Source organism: Eulemur rufifrons, chromosome 29, assembly GCF_041146395.1.
Source record: "Eulemur rufifrons isolate Redbay chromosome 29, OSU_ERuf_1, whole genome shotgun sequence".
NCBI lineage: Eukaryota > Metazoa > Chordata > Mammalia > Primates > Lemuridae > Eulemur > Eulemur rufifrons.
In genome coordinates this window covers 23858107-23880912 of record NC_091011.1, presented here as the reverse complement: position 1 = coordinate 23880912, position 22806 = coordinate 23858107, and the positions used below count along the sequence as shown (strand labels likewise).

Genomic DNA, 22806 nt, shown 5'->3' with positions numbered 1-22806 from the left:
CCACGGCTGGGACCCGCCTCCCGGGTCCCAGGAGACCCCGCCCGCCGGGGCCGAGTCCCCGCGCGCGCGGGGCGGCGGCGGCTCCCAGGCAGAAGCCGGCGAGCAGGTGGGGGCGGCGGCCCCGCCTCCGCGTCCCGGCAGCACCAGAGCCGGCGGCCGGGGAGCGGGCCGGGCGCACGGAGCGCAGCGCTGAGGGCATCGCGGCCGCGGCGGCGGCGCCTGGAGCACCGGCGCTGCGGGACCGAGCCCGGAGCCGGGAGGTGGCGACGGCGGCGGGGACGTCGGCCGGAGCTCGAGTCCGGTCCAGTCTGCAGCACGGCCAGTGGCAGGTAGCGGCTCCGCGCGCGTGTCCGGGTCGGTGCCCGAGGGTGGGGGGAACTGGCGGTGTCGCGGCAGCCGCTCGGGCCGGTCCCGGGGCGGAGTGGCGCGGGAGGGAGCAGGGATACTGCGCTCGTGCCTGGGCCGGGGGACACCCCCACCTTCGGGCTGCAGCCCCAGGCCCGGGTCAGCATCGAGGGACTGCGCTGTGTTCGCGCACCCCACCCGCTCCCTGTCGCGCCGCCCGGGCCGGGCCAGAACGGGACCGCGGAGGGAACGAGGTCACTGTGAGGTTGCCTGGCGACTTCCCCGGACCCGACTCTCCCGTCAGCAGCCCCTGCCGCCAAGGCCGCCTCGATCTGGTCCTTCTCAAAGCTCTCTCTTCTTCTCTTCCCGGTTTCACCCCCAGAACAAAAGGCTGGGGTCTCGCTGGGGAAAGGGCTGTCGGGGGAAAGGCTGGGGCGGCGTAAAGAACAACTAGGAAATTACAGAGCTGGAGGTGGCTTTAGGGATACAGAAGAGCCCCTACTGAGGGAGCCAACTCCAGAGATGTAAAGTGACTTGTCCAAGGTCACACAGCTGGTGGCAGAGCGCAGATCTCCAAACTACTCTCCCCGAGCTCACCTCCAAGCCCCTGGGGTCCGTAGTCGGACTGTGCTCCAGCAGGTTACATCTGGCCACAGATGGGCTTTAAAGTCCTTTGCAGGAGTCGGGGAGAAGGTGGCAGAGTCCATTCCAACCCTCTCCCCCCTCCCCGCCCCGCCCACGCACACCCCCAAGGTGGCCGGGGGAGCAAGGTTGGGGGAGGAGGCACCGGGCCGCTCCGGATCTCAGGGGGAGCCAGGCCCGGGTGGGCAGGCAGGCACTGGCTCGCAGGAACAGCGCCTTCTGAGGGTGGCGTGCCAGCCGCGTGGGTGTGTGGGCGGGCGCGGGGGCGGCATGGGGACCCAGTGTGCGACGCTCTTTGGAAAGAAGTTTTGCGAAGCAAGGCCGGGAGAGCTGTTCCAGGAGCACTGGGGCAGACTGGCAGCATCCCTGCCACTCAGGGAGCTTTCTGACCGGCTGGCTGCATTTGGGAGCAAAGTTACTGTGTGTGTGGCAGGAAGTTAGGCTGTCACTTTGCCTCTGTGCCTCCGGTCCTTGGCTCTAAATGAGAGCCTTGTTTGGCATGACCTGTGTGATGCAGAAATCTTGTGCCCCTCCGCCTCCTCCTTTCCAGAATCTTTTGTCACTTCAGAGGGAGGACTGGGAGTGCATTTCTTGTGGTCAGCATTAGTAGTTATCACTGGAACCACAATCTTCCCTTAAATTTGTTTTTAACTTTACGATGGCGAAAGAAGTCAGAGGGGGGGTTGCCTTTGGCCCTTGCTTTGACCAGCACAGGACATGAGGGAGGCTTCTGGGCGCTGAGTGTGCTTCCCACATTGCCCTATGTGGTGGCCACACAGGTGTACACATATAAAAATTTATGAAGTTAAAACCTTGAGACTTGTGCACTTGATTTTTGTTTTACCTCAATAAAAAAGTAAAGAGAAATTTAATGCTAAAATCCACTCCCTGTGGTAGCACACAGATTGCTGCAGTTTTCCAGCTAATGTTTTTCAGAGATACATTTAAAAACCACAAAAACCAAATCAGAGAAACAAGGGGTGAGGAAAGGGACAAGGGAAGCAAAGGAAAGTTAAGAAATAACGGGAAATGAAACATGCACTGTAGACACCTTTACATGCGTCACCTTATTTGATTCACTGTGATTCTTTAAGGAAGGTGTTGTTATTGTGCCTTTTTCACAGATGAGAAAACAAAAAGCCATAGGGGTTAAATGATTTACTCAGGGAAACCAAGGGTAAAAATCTGTACACGGAGTTCAAATTCTATATGTGCAACCGTCAACAGGCAAGTTTTGGCCACCTGAATCAGGGCAGAACTATCAGGGTGACAGGGACTTGTAGGCTGGCTTCCTGCCATGCCACCTTTTTGTTCCTTTTAGGAGTCTCTGTTTTCATGTAATTGTGAGTGTGACATTGTGTCACAGATTGCTGTTAGCCAGCAGCAGAAGGAATGGAGGAAGTGTGTGTGTGTCTGAGAACACACAGTCTCAGGAACAGGAGCAAGCCAGCTGGTCCGGCCTGGCAACACTCTTTATTGTTCAGATACCATATAGTACAGGTTGTGGGTTTGCAGTTACTCCAACACACACACACACACACACAATAAATAATACAACCTGGAAAAGATCCGAGAAACCAAAACATGATTGCCAATAGAGGAGAACATGTAGAACTTTCACCAGGGAGGCACAGTGAATTTTCCTACATTCTAGAACTTATAAATATATGTTTATTAATGCTAAAATTTTTTTTTAAAAAGACCTACAAAAATAACTCAGCAGAAGGAAGGAAATGTGTTTTCTAGCAAATGTGTTATAAATATATATTAACTTTGGTGCAGAAATATTTGAAACTTTAGGGTACAATCACATTACATCGAGAAAGAAATCCTGAGAAATTTATCCTAGTGTGTGAGCTTCTACTAATTTTTATACTTCTGCTTAAACTTCAGAACTTAGAGAAGTAGAAGAAACATGTCTGTTTTACTTGCCAGTTTCAGTTGCAGAGTTGAACGTTTGTCTCATTCTTGGAGTTACAAAGTTTTGGTGTGAGGGACCCAGGGTAAGTGGAGCAGCTGTAGAGGTATCTCTGGGCTCGTCTCAGCCGAGTGCCATCGAGCGTGATTATGCATCACAAAGTTATCTTTAGGCAAGTTGTGCCTTGTCACAGAAGTGTTTCTGCCATCTGGCTGCTGGAATATTTAGAAAGGCATTGTAATGTTTGACTGACTTTGCTGACAGCAGAACAAAACAAACTTCGAGAGGGAACTATTCAGTATGAGTTAGGGTTGGTGAGAAAATGATTAATTATTTCTTACTTAGCCACTGCACAAAACTGAAGAGACGTGTGGCTCCCCAGCTGATGCTGAGCAGGTGCAGCACATGTGTTTTCTCACTGGCTTCAGTGGATAACTCGCTTGAAACTCCCCCTTTGCAATTCCAGTTGGGTCTGTCTTAGACCTGTTCAAGTGGGAACCCGACCGTAATGCAGTAGGGAATTGTGTAGTGAGCTGCGGTGTTCAAGAGCAAGAAGAGAAAGTGAAGCAGAGCAAGTGTGATGTGTGCCAGGCACTGTGAAGGAAGGTTTCCAAGTGCATCCCAGGGGATTGTTCATCCTGTGTGGGCAGTGTATTCCAGCAAGACACTGCATCTGGGATGATGGCATCCAGGAGAGAGTGACAGGCCTGCCTATATACTGTAAGTTAGAGGTTGTGCATCCATGTGAGTGCATGTGTGTGTCACAGCAAGGCACCCAGGCTGCCATCTATCTTCGTTAAGAGCTATTGGCTAGCCAGGCTGGGGGTAGGCTGAGACTTCCTATAAGATAGGAAATCACAACAGCCCTGTGAGGGACCTGATTCTTCTTACTGCCATTATCAAATGGAACACAGAGGACAAGGACTAAACTGCTCTCAGAATGATCATGTGATGCCCTGCTCTGGTCTCCTGTTAGTCCTCTCATAACCTCGAGGTGCCCTCAACCTACCTGACTCTTCCTTATTGCACCTGAGTTCCTGGAGGGCAGGTACTATGTCCACTTCATCTCTGTTCCCAGCATCTGCACCATGCCTAGCACTTGATGGGTATTTTCTAAAGATTGTTGAATGAATGAATGTGTCAGTGAATGAATGAATATCTTGAATAATGTTCCAAGATCAAAAGCCAATTATTTTTGGATTACTTAATCTGTGGTTTTGACTTTCACTGTCTCATTCCTCTCTGTCGATATAGATCATCACCATGATTGCATGGACGAGATTCAAAATAGGTATCTCCTTTAGGGCTCAGCCTATAAAATCAGAAAGCTGCTGCTTCTTTAAGAAATTAAATATTATTTCTTCTTTTGTATAACTTATGTAATTCAGAATACCTGGGTTTGAATCTTGTATTTGTCATTTATTTGCTGTGTGATTGATCTTGGGCAAATTATTTACCCTCTCTGTGCAATGGTTTTCTCACCTGTAAAATGGGAATAGTAATATTATTCATCTCATATTTAGGGTACACAAGATAGGTTTAGTACTTAGGACAGTGCCTCATTCATAGCAATGTTCAATAAATTAGCCATTATTTTCATTATTATGATCTGATGTTTTTAAAATTGTTTGCCTTAAATGTTGCCTGTTCCATAAACTGTTTGAAGAGTTTATAAAAATGGGTAGCAAACAACATAAAATTAATATATAATGAAACTAGGGTAAAGGAAACACACACAGATTAAAAAGTAAGGTAAAATTAGTGATAATTTAAAGAACCAGAATATGTCATAAGGTGTGGGTAGTTTCTAGAGATGAGAGAGTAAAAATTTGTCCGAGCTTCCCAGCAGCCAGAACAAAAAGGAAAACACAAATAGTTAGTTACCTGACCCAGAGCAACCATGAGATAAAAACAGATCAGTTACACAGCTTTTCCTGGTCCTGAAACCTGGGATAACTTTCCCCTGGCAGGTCTTCAAAGCAGTCACTGTTGCCATAGAGATCTAAGTCTTCAACATCGTCCCTGCCATAAAGACAATGGAAGTTTTGTGGCAGAAGACAAAAATAAGTGTTTCCTAGAACTTCACTGACTGCAGTTCCGGAGACATGATCCCAGAGCACAGCCCAGTAAAAGATCTTCTATGCATGGCCAGACACTGTGGTTCAGGGACACGCTATATTCTTAGCTATGCTTACTGTGTGCCTGGGAGAGTAGAATGCTTCTCCCTTCCGGAGATTACAATTCTTGTGAGAGTCAGGTGAACAATCCCACCTTTAAGAACATGGGTTCTGTCTGAACCCATTTAAATGAGCCAGATCAGTTTACCTCATCCAGGAAAAGTTGGAAGGGTGTCACTGTGCACATATACTCATTATAATAAATGATTGTGTAGTCGTGAATTTTCTTAACACTGGTAGTCCATCATTTCCTTTTGACTGCAAATTTTATCACCCATTTAGAAAAAGAAAAATCCAGTGCTAGCAAAAATAAATGATATTTTATTTTTAAACATTCTTTATGATTGAAATAATGACGATCGTGTCTTTTTAGTCTTCCGCCCCCGGTTTTTACATATGTCCAAACATGACTCGCATCAGTTAGGACTACATTCAGCTGCCAAAGCAAACAAAACTAAAACAGCACACAGATCCGAATCTGGCTTAAACAGATATAAGTTTATTTGTCTTATGGTACTAGACTCCCAGGAAAAGCAGTCCCGGGATGGTGCAGGAGCTCAAACAATGCTGTGAGAGACCAGCCTCTGTCCCTCTACCTGCTTCATGGCCTGTAGGGCTTCATCCTAAATCTAGTGGCCTCGTGATCACAATGTGGCTGCTGTGTCTCGGGGCTTACATCTGCAGCCTAGGCAAGAAGAAAAGGAAGGTGCAAATACTCAGAGTGATAAAACCCCTTCTATGAGGGAGGTTTTGCCTTTTTATTCAGAACACGATGCCCTCCCTAGGACTCTTACCTACATCCCATTGGCCAGAACTGTGTAACAGGTTCTCTTTAAATGTATGGGAGTCTGAGAAATCAAATATTTTTAGCTGGGCAAATTGCACCCCCATATCTCCAATTAGGGGTTCTGCTATGAGGAAGAAGAGGGAATGGTTACTGAGTAGGCAGCTAGCAGTTATCAGCCACCTGACTGACTTCCATTATTAGCCATGTCCCTTCCTTAATTAGAAATTCCAGAAGGTGACTCAGTAATTTTAAATGTTTTCTAGATCTTCATGGAATTAGCGTCAGAGAACGAAACACACCCAGCTGCCTTTGTAAAAATTCCTAAACTGCTATTGCCAGCCCTGCGTCTCTGAATTTCAGATCTGAATTTCCGTTTGCCAAAAGCACCTCAAACTCAATATGACTCTAATTAAACTCCCTTCTCCCTGCCCATTCACCACCTCCCCCACGCTCTCCTGCTTCCCCTTATTTAACACTAAATTGTCTTAAACACTAAGAAGCTTTAGGGTTATCCTGGGCTCTTCCTTCTCCCCAGTCCCAGATACCCAATCTCATTTCCTCCCTGGCTCGATCCCATTGCTGCTCCTCTAACTCAAATGAATACCCATCCTCGCTCCTGCGGGTCCCCAAATTGGTCTACCTGTTTGCTCTTTCTTCTCCCTACAATTCATTTTCAACACATGACTTCCAGGGTGCTGTATTTAAAACACACATGTCTAACAACATCTTTCCTCTCTTTAAAAGCCTACAAAAGTCTCCAGAGCCCACTCCCGACAGCCTGGCCCTGTGAGCAACATGCCACATCCTCCATTCACTCACTGGGGACCAAGCTCTGCTCGCACCAGCCCCTCCCCCTTGTCATGGAAGGCCTAGCTCAGAGGTTGTCACCTCTTCTGCTGTTTACTTGTCTATAACACATGGAACAATTAATTACCTTTGCATTTATGTTCCAAGCCACTTTATATTTCTGTTGACATTTTTTGTCTGGACTCTCCTTCACCTGATATTAATAATGCTGCACAAGTTTTTTTTTTTTTAAATAATGCCTTTATTGAGATATAATTCACATCTCATAAAATTCACCTTTTTAAAGTCCACAATTTCAGTGGTTTTTAGAATATTAACAGCCATGCAACCATCACCATTACTTATTTCCAGACATTTTCGTCCTTCCAAAAAGAAACCCATTAGCAGTCACTTCCCATCCCCCTGCCTACACCCCTGACTATCCCTAGTCTCCTTTTTTATTTCTATGGATTTACATATTCTGGACATGTCATATAAATGGAATCTTACAATATGAGACATTTTGTGTCTGACTTCTTTTATGTAGCATGATATTGTCAAGGTTCATCCATAGTGCAGCATGAATCACTACTTCATCCCTTTTTTTAATTTATATAATAGTTCAGCAAACTTCATTCCTTTTTATTGCTGAATAATATTCCATTATGTGGTGATACTGTGTTTTGTTTACGGATGGACCTTTGGATTATTTCCACATTTTATTTATTGTGAATAATGCCGCTGTGAACAGTTATGTGGAAGTTTCTATGTGAATATGTTTGTACTTCTCTTGAGTAGATACCTAGGAGAGGAATTGCTGGATCTTATGGTAATTGTGTTTAACAATTCTGGGAACTGCCAATCTTTTACAAAGTGGCTGCACTGGTTTACATTCCACCAGCAATGTATGAGGATTCTGCTCCAGTTTTTTGTGTCTTTCTTGGGTATTGTTTTCATTCTTTTATTTTCAACTTTTATGCATCATTTTGTTTTAGCAGTGTTTCTCTTAAAGAAGATATAGGTGATTTTTTAAAAAAGAATTTGAGTAGCTCTTTTAGTAAAGGCATTTAATAATCTGTTTACAGTTATTGTGATTACTCATACATTGGAACTTATTTTGTGTTTTTTTATTTACCCTATGCTTTATTATTAACTGCTTTTTCTTTCCTTTTTTGCCTTTTCCTAGAAAAGTGCCTGGCACAGAGTAACCGTCAACAATAAGTGTTAGCTGTTCTTATAAGTTATCATTTGTGGGCAGGAACCATGTATCTGTAGATTTATTTACTCATCAAATACTTACTGATTACCTGCTATTCATATTGACAGTTTTGCTCCATGGCTAGCATAGTGCCTAACAGATAGATGAAGCTCAGTAAATATTTTCTGCGTTGCATAGACGATACAGACACTGATGTGTTTGTCAAGGGCTGGGGAGAATGGTGGTAAGTGCACAGGCGTGGGATCATACTCACTTGGGTTCGAACTGGTTTTGTCACATCCCAGCTATTTGATCTTGGGGTGATTACATCTTTGAGCCTTCATTTCCTCAACTGTGAAATGGGGATGATAGCATCTGTTGTGCACAGTTGTTTAGGGAAGGGGTGAAAGATCATTACATAAGTAACAATCAGAATTGCTGGTGTAGGGAATAAACTCAGTACACGTGAAGTATTGTTTTTGTTAGTGAACTGCTTAACGAAGCACACTGTTGACCATGCGCATCAGTATTAAAACACCAACCATGTCTGCCCAGGGGATAAACTTATAGTGAAAAATGAAACTTGTCCCTTTTCTGTGTATCTGCAATAAATTATTACTGTCCTATTAAAGCAGGGGACATTTTTTCCTCATATTGTAGAACCAAGGAAAAGAACAAAAGGTGTACTTTCTGCTTCCTTTCAATGATAGAAATAGATTTTGTCTCCAGTGTCTCTTACGGCTGTTGTTCGTTCTAGCGCTCTTTTAAATATTTCAATGAAACATTTTTGTCTCAGTCATACCCCTCTCCAGCAATTCAGAGGAAAAATAAAGTAGCTTCAAAAATAGGTAAGACAATTACCTAAAACAAGCAAGCAAACATTTTTTCCGAGTTTAAAATTCACTATCTCCACATTTTAACAGCTTTTGCACGACTCTTTGTTGCTGCTGTGCTGGCTTACACCCACATGTGTGTGTCCTACGGTTTTAGAATTTCGCCTGCAAACTTCTAGCAGGAAGGCTGAAGAGTATAGTGGGTTTATGCCTGGTGTTGTGCCTCCCTGGCATTCGTGGATGCTCAGCGAGTTTTAAGTGATGGTGTTTGACCTGTACTCATTGTGACATTACCCATATAAATTACTTCTGCCTGAGAATGACGGGCCAAAATACGTGTCCATAGGATCAAGGGGTGCAGGATTTTGTGGCTGGGGGAACAAAGCCACCCAGTTGTGACTCCAGACCTGTGCACCTCCTCACCAGCATACTTGTGTGCTGGAGTTTAATGAATGACAAGGATCAGCTACAGCTGGGAGCAACTTAGAAATGATTCATGCCTAATAGAGAATCACGTCTAATAGACATGAATCATGAATAGATTCATGTGTTAAAACCGTTCCTCATTGTGTGTTAGCCGTGTGTTAGTAGAAGAATTCAACCTTAAGGATTATGACTGGTTTGAGGAGAGTTATTTTATTCTGCTCTTGCCTATTTTCCAAGCACACCTGGTCAGTCACCTCTGACACTGTGGATGGCTATTATGGTGATGTCAGTTGTTGCAGAAGTCTGGTGCAGAACCAGCATAGTGAAACCCATCCTCAGCTCTTGGCACTGCTCTTGATGGCTCTAGCAGCTGCTCGTTTGGACCAAATTGTCAAGACAATTTAAACTCTTTTCTTCACTTGTAGTTTCCTTTTAGGTGTAGACAGGTCTCCTAATTGAGATAGTTCAAAGTATTTTTTAAAACACTTCTTCACAGTTGCCCCAAATAAGCAAGGTAGTTCTCTTAAGTTGGCAATCCTGAACTTTTATTTTTTAATTATTTTTTGAATAGGTAGTGATACATATGATACTTACTTTAAAAAAATATAAAAAAGATGTACTGTGTAAAGTCTTTCTTACACTTCATTCTCAGGCCACCTAGCTATCCATTCTTCCAGAGCAGAGACATACTCATTCTATTATTAAAAATACATACATTTTCTGCTGCCTGCTTTTTCCACTTAAGATGACCTGGAGATCATTCCAGATTGGTGCATATAGGGCTACCACATGCTTTTTAACAGCTTTTAAATGCCATTACACATTTATTATAGGGTATGAACTGTAATTAACAATCAGTTCCCAGTTTGTGGACATATACGTTATTTCCAGGCTTTTGCTATTTAAAAAAATTCTGCAGTGAATGTCACTGTACACATTATTTCTCACAAGTTTAAGTATAAGTTCCTAGAATTGGAAAGTGCATTTTGAAATTTTGATATGTTTGCCCATTTGCCCTTCATAGAAAATGATATTTCCGCTGGTAATTATGAGAATTTCTGATTCCCTGCATTCTCTCTGACACACATTTATCAAACTTTTGATCTTTGCCAATCTGATAGGTGAAAAATAGCATCTTATTGTGATTTTGACTTAAATTTTCTCATTGTGAATAAGATTGAGCATCTTTGAATATGTTTAAATGCTATTTGTATTTCCTTATTTGTGAATTGTTTAAGCCTGTTGTGCATTTTTCTATTGGGTTATTGATTTCTATTATGGGTTTGTAGGAACACCTTATATAGGAAATAAAGGAAAACAGCCATTTTACTGTAATTTTTATTTTACTACAATTTTTATTTTACTGCAGTTTTCCTCTAGCCTGTAGTATGACAAAATTTAAATATAATTTTCCTTCAATTTGTAGTATGACTTTTGACTTTGTTTATTGCAGTTTTATGTATGTACATAGATACTGTTTTACAAAAACCTTTTATAGCTTTTAGAAAGACTTTCTGACTTTGAGATTTAAAAAAATTCTCCCATATTTTGTTTTCATATGATTACAGTTTCCTTTTTAGAAATTAACAATATGATACCTTGGGAACTTATTCTTTCTTTTTTTTTTTTTTTGAGACAGAGTCCTGCTCTGTTGCCCAGGCTGAAGTGCAATGGTGTAATCATAGCTCACTGCAGCCTTGCTGGGCTCAAGCGATCCTCCTGCCTCAGCTTCCCTGGTGGCTAGGACTACAGGCACGCACCACCACACCTGGCTGATTTTTTTATTTTTGGTGGAGACAGGGTCTCTTATGTTGCCCAACCTGGTCTCAAACTCCTGAGTTCAAGTGATCCTCTTGCCTAGGCCTCCCAAAATGCTGAGATTACAGGTGTGAGCTCCTGCACCCAGCCTGGAACTTAATGTAAGGCATGAGATCCTTATGTTGATATTGTTGTTATCTAACTTTTTTTCCTCCCAGATTACTACTCAATTTTCTCAATAATTTTTATTGAATAACCATCTTTTCCCCACTGATATGCCAATGTCTTTCTTTTTTTAAAATTATAGCCAGAATTTGCAAATATAATTGGGTCTATTTCTGAGCTCTCAGTTCCATTATGGTTACTGATACTCCATGTACCTATACCAAGTGGTTTCAGTGAATGTGGCTTTATAATTTATTGTCCAGTGATTTGAGTTTTCCCTGGGACCTTTACAATCACCTTGCCTAGTTCTGAAAAGCAAACAAGTTGGTATTTTCATTATGATCACCCTAAAACAAATAGTAGTGGCAATAATAGAAATTCTTGTCTTGTTCCTGACTTTAATTGGAATTTACTTAGTCTTTCCCCATTTACCATAATGTATTTTGAGTTATGTTATAAATATATAGGGACAGTTATGGAGATGATCTTATGGTTTTCTTCTTTGATGCCCCTACTATAGTGAGTTATAGCAACAGATTTTCTAGCATTTAAAACATCCTTGCATTTAAACTCTTATTTTTAGTGCATTGCTGAATTGTTTATTTATGCTTATTATTTTGTTCCTCAATATTCAGAAATGAGATTGGTCAGTAGTTTCCTGTTTTATTTGTTCTGTTCTTCTGAGGTTTGGGTCTGACTGCTACACATTGTAATTAACTGTCCTTACAGGTTGGGTAGAATTCAGCCCTGTGGCCTTCAGGCTTCTTGGGGGTGGATCTTTGACATCTTTCACTATTTCTTCTGTATAGATTTTTTTTCTCTTGTATTGGTCACTTTAATAATTCATATTTTCCTAGAAAGTTGTCTATTTCAATCCAGGTTTCCAGATTTCTTTACCTAGATTTGAGCAAAATCTTTTAATGTGTTCTATATCTATCATTATTTTCCCTTTCTCTGGTCTTATTTTGCATATTTGTACTTTCACTTTCTCTCCCCTTTTTTTGGTTAGGTTAAATGATTACTTATTTTATTGTTTTCTGTTTTTCAGAGAATAAGCTTTTAGATTTACTAGTTCTAATATTTATCTTTTTTCTAATTCCTAAATATCTGGTTTTTTAATTCATAAATAAATGTTAATTCCTTTCCTTCTTCTGATTTGGGTTTACAGTATTGTTATTTTGCTTCTTGGGAGGGTTTTATTCTTTGTTTTATAAATGTAACTATTTACAGTTATGACTTCGGCTCTGAACCTTGTTTTAGCTGTATTCCAATAGGTCTGATATGCAATGTTTTCGTTATCCTTATTTTCTCACTATACATTAATTTTGGTTTTTATATCTTTTTTCCAGGAGTTGTTTAATAAAGTGTAAAAGTTTACAGGTGTTAGCATTTTTTAAGTTTTCTTTATATTTTCTTCATTTAATCAGATTGTAAACAGAGAATATTGTCTATTGTATTTCTACTTTTTAAAATTTATTGAGATTTTCTTTGCACTATTTACAGCTAATATATAGTCCTTTTGTGCCTGGTATAGGAATACTTTAATAGAATGTGACTCCTCAGTTTTCAAAATATATAGTCATATATTTTCCCCATATCGTGCAATTATTATTTATATCTTTTAAAATCTTATTTTGTTTCTTATCCAATAAATCTGACATAGGCAGAGAGAGAAGCAGTGAGTCCTGCTCTGAATATGGTTTTGTCTTCCTTTCCTTGAATATCCTGTAGTTTTGCTTTATTAATTTTATTACTGCTACTTGGTGCATAGATATTCATGGCTGCTAACTCAAACTTTGTCTATTATACCCTTTACCATAATAAATAATCTTTTGTCTTGTTTAATGGTTTTTGTACTGATTTCACTTTTTCTGATTAAAATTAGGGGTGTATCTTTTATACAGCATATAATTGAATTTTTATCCAATCTGAGGCCTTATTCCTTTAATGTGTGAGTTCTGCCTATTTACATGTATTGATATGACAGATATGTTTGTTATTATTTTTGTTACATGTTCTGTTTTCTATTTTTTGTTGCTTAATTTCCTTTTTTACATGTCACTTAATGGTCTGTGATTTTTTGTTTGTTTGCTTTGTGGGAGATGTGCTATATCTTCAGTTTTTTAGTAATTACCTTTATAATGATAGTAATCCTCTAGGTTTTTTTTTTTTTAATTAGAGAGTACCTACTTATTCCCCAACATAAGCGATACTAAATATCCACTACTTCCCAACTCCCCTGCATCCCTTTGCAAACCTCCTTTCCACCATACAGTTTTAGTTGATATCATCACTTTACTTAGTTTTTTTGGTATTTACAGTTATACCTTTTAATATACTTGGCTTATACTCTTATTAGAAATATTATTTATTCATTTTAAAGATATTTTGACATTGAGTATTGCAGCTAAGAAATCAATATGCATATGTCTACCACATTATCTTCTTTTTCACCCGATAATTTTTGCTGATTAGGTCTTTCTATTTTGGCATGGTAAATAATAGTTACATTCCTTTCTGTTACCGTCATTCAATAGGTGTTTTGGTCTTGGTTGTACGGTTAATTCCATACTCACTGACCTTTCTTTGGCCCTACTTTCTCTCCCAACTCTTGATTGGCTGATGTCTTTCCTGTATTGGTAGCCTCAATAAAAATTCAGAAAACATAAATTTTGCATGTTTAAAAACATTTGCCTCTTGACTTTTTACTACAATGACAGTTTGGCTGGGTATAAACTTTTGGGTCATACATTGTTTCTCTGGGCTATTACGGCACAGCTAACGTGTCTCCAAAACTAATGTGACTTATTAATGTATAGAATTGAATCTTCTTTCTGAAAAGCTTTCTTAAATTGTATATTTGAAATTATGTATTTGAATATTTGTCTCTTCCATTTATTTATGTCTTTTATTCAGGAAATCAATTATCTTTTTTATTTGTCTTCCATATCAGTTTCTTACTAATCCTTTTAAATTCCTTGTCCATTTCTGTTTCATTCTGTTCATTTTTCTCAGTCCTCCATGGTACTCAGTGTGTTTTCAACAATACCTTGTTATCTTTGGTCTTCTAGTGTGATCTTCGTTATTTTCTTTTACTTCTGCCACATTGTGTTTCATATCTTACCTTGCTATATCTTCTCAGAGACCTTATCTCTTTCCTTTGAGTCCTTGTTTTAAAAAGTTGTCGCATTAAATTCCTTGAGTTAATAAATATATGTCTTGTCACAGCCTTCATCTGCTTCACATCAGTATTTTTCCTGAGAAGTGGTCTTCATCTATCTTCTGTTCCTTTCCCCACTTTTTTCCTGGTTTCCTTGTATAGATCTTATACTGGTTCCCTTTTTTATCATTTGTCTTAGTTGAATTTTTCTTGGACCAACTATTTTCGGGATTTTTACATGAGGAAAAGACCAGGGCAGGTTCTAGACCAGCAAGAAATCTCTCTGGCTCGGAGAGGTGCTCCTGATGATGGGGGTGGCGGGGTACATTATAAGACTGTTATTGAAATGCGAATTTGTGTGTGCCCATGCAAATAATTTTAGGCCCTCCATTCCCCAGCCAACAGAGATGGGTGGCTTTGAGGCTGCTCATGATTCACTCTTTCCTTTACCCTATCTTATTTCTAGAGTGCACCTACCTAAATGGCTTGCCTTTGCCACCTTCCCTGCTCCCTGGTGGGTCTAGGTCCAGGAGCACTCCTGCTGCCATCCCACACACCCTTTTCCATTATTCTGAACAAGGATGGATTTTCTTTACAGAGGAGCCAGTGCTTCCTATGTTGGAGAACAGTGCTGTGCAGGCTTTGTATGAGGTCTGCAGCCACAGATATACCCTCCACAGTACCTTATGCAGGCCCTGTATTGGATCTTCCTAGGCATTGAGCAATCCCGCCTCATTTATTAAAGTTCAAGATTATAGAAATCTAGTTTTACTAAAGCAAATTAGTTTATATTTCTGGTTTTCTTTTTCCTTATTATTTTGAAATCCTGAATGATTTGCAAAAAAACAAGAGAACAGAGATATTTTTACCCCACCATCTTAAAGTCAGAAGATTTTCTTGAACTTAACTTTATTTTGAAAATTGGGTTTTTTTAATTTAAAAAACTAAATCAAGCCACCTCCTCTCTGCTGTCCTTTAGTAAGACCACTTCCATTTCCAAGAAACTACCATATCCTTACTTAAGAAAATTATGTTTGGAAGAACTTTGTTTTTTGGAAAGGATCGTATGCTGTTTTTAATTTTCTTAATATTTATCTTGAAGCAGTCCTCATTTGCTTCTCACTCTTGTGCCTAGAGACCAGTTCTCCCAACTATCAAACTATTTCTCTTTGATCACTTTCCATATGTCAGGTGAGGCTTTTTTCTAGTGGGTAGCTTTGAGAACCCAGCATTCAGAATATATTTTATTCCCTTGCTGATAATGAGGTCTACCACTGGCCAGGAACTTCTGTACTTCTCTTTTTATTTTAATTTGTAATATTTTTCTTTAATAATCATTAAGATCATTATCTCATTTATAGACTCACATAGAACTTTCATAATGAGCTGCTGACAAGGTGTGTCTCCATCTTTTGCTTGAGCAATTGTCTGATCCCTGCAATGGTGTTTGTCATTCTGGCATCATCTTTGGCCTTTTCAGTACCAGGATACCTAAGACATAGAGCCCATGGTCCAGTGAAGATACACACAAAGACATATGACAAGAAAATTGCCAAAGTACCTGATGCCATAATAAATGTATGACCAAAATACTATAGAAGCAGTTACCTCTTTCAAAGGGAGAAGAAGATCTGTGCAGAGAAGCAGGCAACTGAGCAGAGGTTTAAAGATTAGTGGGAATTTTCCAGGTGGTGAAGGTCATGACAGGCACGCTGAATAGCATGGACAAAGACATAGACATATGAAGAAAAAGAAAGTGAGAGAATGTCAACAGTGTGGAGTAGGGAAAGAATAGGGAAGCCCAAAACGGAGTGGAGGATGAGATGTAGGATTTGACTCCATAGTAAAGGGTCTGGAGAGATACGTGTTAAACCTGGGGGTGATGTCATGGACTCTGACAGGTGACATCTGCCATCAGTTTATGAGACCTGGCTGTCAGTGCACTGTGCTTGGTAGCTGCCATACGAAGGACTCTGCCTGGGGACTGAGATGAGGGAGGCTCTTGGCCACAATTGGTTGAGATTCTAGTATAACTTCAAACTGGGTGAGGGACCCAGAACACCAGAATCTGCCTGGCCTGGAGCAGTAGAAATAGGATGAAAGTACTTAAACCAGTCTAAAGTTTCACAGTAAAACTTGGAAAGAAAGGATTTATCTTTTCTTGTACCCCAATGCCACCTCCAGTCTGCATATTATTTCTTTAGTGATTTTTGGAATAGCAAATCAGGGTATTCACAATGCTAAGTAAAAGTTAACACGTTAGCCTTACGAAGGTAAAAAAAATCCTCTTTATGAAATCTAACATCATAAAATAAATTACTTAAAGAGGTGGCCATTCATTTTGTAAAATGACTCATTATTTTATAATATTAATGGTACATTTCCATTCAATAATGAATTCCATTTTTATGCATAAGGCATACCTCAATTTTCCAAAACTAGAGATGCCATGTTTCAGAAGCATAACGGTTATATAAAATGAAGGTTATATATGAATGTATGATTAACATCATGTATTTTTAATAAACCCAGTTCTTCTTTTAGTTAATTTAAGGGCAGGGAAAAAAAGGCAGGAAACCAATATTTTTTCTTTTAACCTTTGGTAACCACACACACAATGATTTTTATGGCGTTCAACCATAATTTAAATGCCTGAGCCAATGATAAATATTATCAATATCTTCATTTTTCCCTTCACCAAATAATGTTAATATATTATAATGAATTCAATGAATGATCTGGGAACAAATTTGCATTTCAATAAGAGTCTTATGAAAGAAAACCAATTTATGGGCTCATTGTAGGTGTGACATACTAGGTTTCATATTAGATGTGGCTAGAGTATGTCTTCACTTTAGAAGATTCACATAGATGAGTCCACATTAATCCTGGAAGCATTTTAGCAGATAATTAACTATAATATCTGGTGAGAACCGAGGCAATTCAGTTTCAGGGCTGGTGTTTGCAGGTGTCAAAGGTCTTTCATATCACCTGTGTGAGAGGTGAATGGGCTCTCAGCTTGGTTTCCCTTTCCCATTTGTATATCAGATCCAATTCTAAGTCTAGTAGCCGTTTTTATGGACTCAGCCTGCTGAAGTTAAATGGATCTACGTGAAAATGAGTCTTTCTAGTAGAGGACACAACTTCTGACTGTATGAGGGACAGAGAGCTTTCATCATCTTAGATATTCTAGAATAGGGCTCTTCAGACTTTAATGGGCATAATATTCCCTTGTTAGTAAGCTACTCTCAAATATTCAGTAGGTCTGGGTGGAGACTCAGTGCCTTTTCTTACAGGCTTCCACATCTGAGAGCTACTCAGTGTGGTGTCAGACTCCCAGGCCCCACCCTAGACCTACAGAATCAACTGAATCAGAATCTGCATTTTAACAAGACCCCTGGAGATTCATCCTCTATTAAAGTTTGGTAAATACTACTCGAAATCGCTGTTCCCCAAAGCTCCGTTTAAGCATCAGTAGAGAAACTTGAGATGAGTTTAAAGGACATGTAGGGAAACATTTTTATTTTAACAATTACTATGTTTATTTATTCTATTTATTACCTTCCATTTATGGCAGGTGGTATTGGTTTTCCATGTATGGTAATAATTTAAAATTTCTTTTTCAAAATAAACTTACTTAACTAAAAGCATGAGTTGATTTATAACAAATGTTAAATAAATATAAGTTTAGGTGGTACGTGGCTGTCACAGAAGCTATAAAAGACAAATGTATAAAAGTGACTTACGTTAGCATGATGCCTAAGAGTCTGGCCTCTGGAGCTAGACACCCTGGGTTTGAATGCCAACTCGTCCACTAATTCACTGTGCAACCTTGGGCAAGTTTCTTAGCCTCTTTGTGCCTCGGTTTCCTCATCTGAAAAATGGAGATAATATTAATAATAGTATCTATCTCATTGGGGTGTTGTGGTGCTTACATGGTTCTATATGAAAAGCTTTAAGAGCAGTGCCTGACACATAGTGAGAGCTGCGTCAGGGCTAATTCGTTGTACTATTATCCAGAACTCAAATGCTCAGGGACTTTTGCATCCTGTGCGTCTTATTCCCCCTGCCTGCTCCCTGCTTCCCTGCTTATTCAGACCCCACCTCCCAAAAAAGGCTAAATATTTCCAGGAGTTTTACACCATCGAGGAGAGTGAGCAGCAACTTCCCTTGGCCACTAAGAGGTCAGTCCTCACTAGGAGCAGTGGTGGGTGGGGCATGAGATCTTACAGGTGAAAGACCCGGGAGAGAATATGCCCAGAGAATTCACTCATTCAGTGACAAGGCAGTGATAGCAGAAAGTGACCACTAATAAATCATTTTCATCATCAGCTGGAGAGAAGGTTTAAAAAATAAAATGTCTTTATTATTTGACTTACAGCTTTAGAAACTTTACCTCCTATATTTTGAGAACCCTTTTATTTGTGCCTTGTTTGCACATGGGCTTGTGGCTTGTGATTTCCTGGCCTCAGGAGACCTTTAATAGATAAATGGCTGATCCTTAGAGGTGACAGGACCCTAGTGAGACCATAATGTAGGAGATGGATTGCCCCATGGTGTTTATTCAACCTTCATTAGTTCCAAGGTGAGAAATCTCTGCTCTTCCTACCCCCAAACCCCCTGCCCATTTCATAGCCAAAGAAACAAGAGACAGTGTCAAACAAAAAGTTAGACGTGCACAGAGAACCTTATTTTCAGATTCCTATTCAAATACATTTTTAGAACCATCCAAAGATACTTTTGCAAATGGTAGCAGTAATCCTTCTTGCTTATATTAAAAAATAAAAGCACATTTTCTATTGTAAACAGCTGTCATCTGACAGACTACTCTTGGAAAAAAATCCTTGAGAGTTTTAAGGAGAGCAACTAGTGTGTAAAATTGTTTACCATGCATTATTTCTCTCTGAAATCTTAGAAGATTTCACAAAGCTTGATTGGAATATAGACATATATAATTTGTTATATTGATGAGATAGGCAAGCCCACATCACTTCTGAGTGGGTAAAGATCAGGCAGGGAAAGAAAGGGACCAGAGAGGAAGGAGGAAGGCCAACTCCTACATCCAGTGGGGCACCCATACCCCCCAACTCCGGAGTAACTACCAGTAAACAGATTACACTATGGCAGTCTCTGGGTGCTGTGTGACCTGCACCCATGTTGTATTGGCCCAGTGGTTTTTAAAAATGCTTTCTGAATTACTTACCCACATTTCAAAATTGGATTTCACACAAAAATCTGGATATGGGGCTTTTCTCAGGAGAAAGTGGGAGGTTCTGGCCAGTACTAGGCTTGCATTCCTATGGAATATCAATTGGCCCAGCCCCCTTCCATTAGCCCTGTGCCCTCCGTGCTCTGTTCTTCTATGCTCTGCCCCACCTCTGGGTTGGCGAACACAGCCTGCTCCCTGCCGACAAGGGATGCTGGGGAAAGGAGTTCCTGGCTTCTTGCTGGAGGAGGTGAGGCTTGTAATGTGGGAAATCCCTCAGGCATAGGAAAAGCATTCAAAAGATAATGGGTGGCCACAGCCAGACAGATGTGCACCCTACCCAAGGGATAAGACACTTGCAGCATAGTTGAGTGTCATTTAAGCCCCCCTGTGAGTCCATCCTGTTCGTCTTCCCTCCCACACATGCGGAGCCTCCCAGGCTGCTTGCCGTCTCCGACTTCTGGTCCCTGAGTACGTACCACTCCGACTAACTGGAACAGACGCCTGTACCCACCTTTTTGCCTGCTGAAAAATTGCGATAGCTTCTACAAAACGTTTATTTATTGTGCTCTCTCCTGAAGCTTGAATCTGTGATGCCATTCTGTTAGCAATCTCTACCTCTCTTGGGGCATTCATCACACTCCTCCTTTTAATAGAGTTATTCAGGTGGTGATGATGAATATTTCCAATTATGTGTCTGCTGTGTGTCAGGACCTGCACGATGTTCTTTATATACAGTGTGTGTTTTAATCCTGACAACAAACCAAGAATTAAGCATTATAGCTCCTATTTTACAAATAAAGAAAACGAGACCCATTGAGGTTAAGTGACACGACCAAGGTCACACAGCTGGGAAAAAACAAAGGGGAAGTGGAACCCAGGGCTGTCTGACTGCGAGACTAGTACTGTCTCCTGTCTTTGGGGTCTCCGTGGAAGCCCATGTTCCTTCCGTTTGCTTCATCAGAGTCTCATGGTCTTGGAATGTCTAATGTGCATTTCAATGCTGTTTTTCAGATATTTCATCAATTAGGAGAAAGTATAAAAGCCTTTGAGTAGCTGGCTTTTTTTATCCTAAACATTTTAAATATATTTCAAAGCAAAATAACATTTTGAAATGGGTCGAGAGAGCACAAAGCATCAAAGGGTGCCCGGGTACAGCCTGTGACTTCCTGGAGCGCTGTGTTCTTAACTGTAAGGTTTTCACAAATACTTCTTAAGATAATTGCTTAATTATTGTATCTGTCAAGAAAAAAATTGCACAGCCATCAAATCCGGCATATAAAAATATCCCTTAATCCTAGTTTTTGAAAAATCATTCCCTGTGATTTCAGCGAGGCAGAACCTAGGGGCACCTAATCATTCTCAGATTCCTAAAGATATAACTGGATGGAAAACAAGGGCACTTTAGGTGAAGCAGAAGCACGTGGAAAAATTATAGTCACCTTTTCTGGGTCCCTTTCATTTGACCATCTCAAAAATATTTTTAAATCTTTGTAACATGGAAGCAAGCAGAGAAGTACTATGGCCTGAATCATATCATGTTAATAAAACAATGTGATGCAGTAGAAATGAGGTTTTGGATCAGAATAAACCAGGGCCTTAAATTCAGCTCTGATGATCATTCTGAAATTTAGAAGAAACCGTGTAACTCCCCTGAGACAGAGTTTGGTTATCTGTTACATAGAAATGTCAGTGTCTACCATACGGTTGTTGAGAGGATTACATAAAAGTCCCTGATGCAATAAATGGTGAGCACATATGGGGAGGGGGGTGCATCAAAATGCCATACAGCTTATCCCCATTACTGGCAGATTCTATATTTGCACATTCATCTAAGGTACTGGCTAAAATTTATTTGTAGTTCCAAAACCAGTACTCGTTGTGCTTTCAAGGTCATTCCCAGGCATGCAAAAAGTGGCATGTTCCCAGCTGAGGCAGAATGAGACAACGCTCTGCCTTCTTGTTTCAGTCTCTTGCTAAAAACAAGTGTCCTTCTCCCAGTCTACAAAAAAGCTACATTTTTCCAATTTTTGTGCTTGTTGGTGGTGATTTTACTGTTTAAAATGACCACCAAGTGTAGTGCTGAAGAGCTGCCTGGTGCTCCTAAGCCCAAGAGGCTAAGATGTGCATTATGGAGAAGATACGAGTGTTAGATGGGATTCACTCACACATGAGTCATAGTGCTGTTGGCCATGAGTTCTATTGTTCTCTTCAGGCCCTGAACGGATTGGATGATGCCCACCCACATTGGTGAGGATGATCGTTACTCGGTCTACAGATTCGAATGCTAATCTCTTTTAAAAACACTCTCACACATATACCCAGAAATAACGTTCTACCAGGCATTGGCGCATCCTGTAGCCCAGCCAAGTTGACATATAATATTAACCATCACACTCTTGTTCACGATGACTTTACTGAACATAATTACAATGAATGAGAATGGACTGTATTCTATTTAGTTACTGTATTAGATAGTTTAAATATTAGTGGCTATAACAAATTAACTCTGAAATCTCCATGGCTTAACATAGTCGAAGTTTATTTTTCATGTATGTAAGTAAAGTCTAAGCAGGTGTTTGGCAGGTGGTCTTACAAAAGGTGAGTCAGGCACCCACACTCCTTCCATCTTGTGGCTCTGCCAACACATGGGACCTTTGCTTCCAGCCAATGGACAGAGAAAGAAAGTCATGGGTAGAAGGTCTGTATGAGTCAGCCCAGAAGGGGAGCACATCATTTCTGCCTTCATTCCATTGGCCAGAGCTCAGTGTCATGGTCACATCTAACTGCAAGGGAGGCTGGGAAATGTAATCTAGCCGTGTGCAGAGGGGTTACAGGAATAGCCCTGCCACAGTTCTTCTTATGTCACTCCTTACAGTCATTTTTCCTTAGGTAAATGGCAAAACTCTTAGGTAAGCAGCATTTAAGTTTTTTTAGATTATTCTTCCATACCCTTTCCGGTTCTTCACCAAGGGAAGCAGTTCTTGTCTCCTCACATATGACTTAGTTAAAAGATGTGATCCTTACATAATGAGACTTTTCTGTATTCTCCTGTTCTATTAATACTTCAACCAACCCTTTAATCCCTGCTCTAAATTTTTGACTGAAAATATTTTTGCCACTAAATAAAAGATCATATAAAGAATAGACCCAGCAACTTCTATGAGCAAAAGTATTAAAATACAAATAGCCAATAATTTATGTTTATTCCAACTGAATTGTCAGCTCACATTCAAATCGCTTTAGCGTCAGCCTGTAAAATGCTGTGTCTGACCCTGTGTTACCATGTGTATTAGACAGTGTATTAAAATAACATTGATGGTGCTTGGAAGAAGCATCTACTACTGTCTGAAATCTCTGCTCAATTTTACTATGGTTTTATGTTGTAGACTCTGATGGGTGTTA

At 40.5% G+C, this 22806-nt stretch overlaps 1 protein-coding gene across 1 annotated transcript in view; it reads left to right on the top strand.

Annotated features, from left to right (window-relative positions):
* The first annotated feature begins 284 nt into the window (after positions 1-284).
* Positions 285-22806, top strand: part of WIPF3 (WAS/WASL interacting protein family member 3) — a 90231-nt gene continuing 67709 nt past the window's right edge. Inside the window, exon 1 of the mRNA XM_069461238.1 lies at positions 285-329. The gene's annotated coding sequence lies outside the window, so the exon portion shown is untranslated. The remainder of the gene's footprint in view (positions 330-22806) is intronic.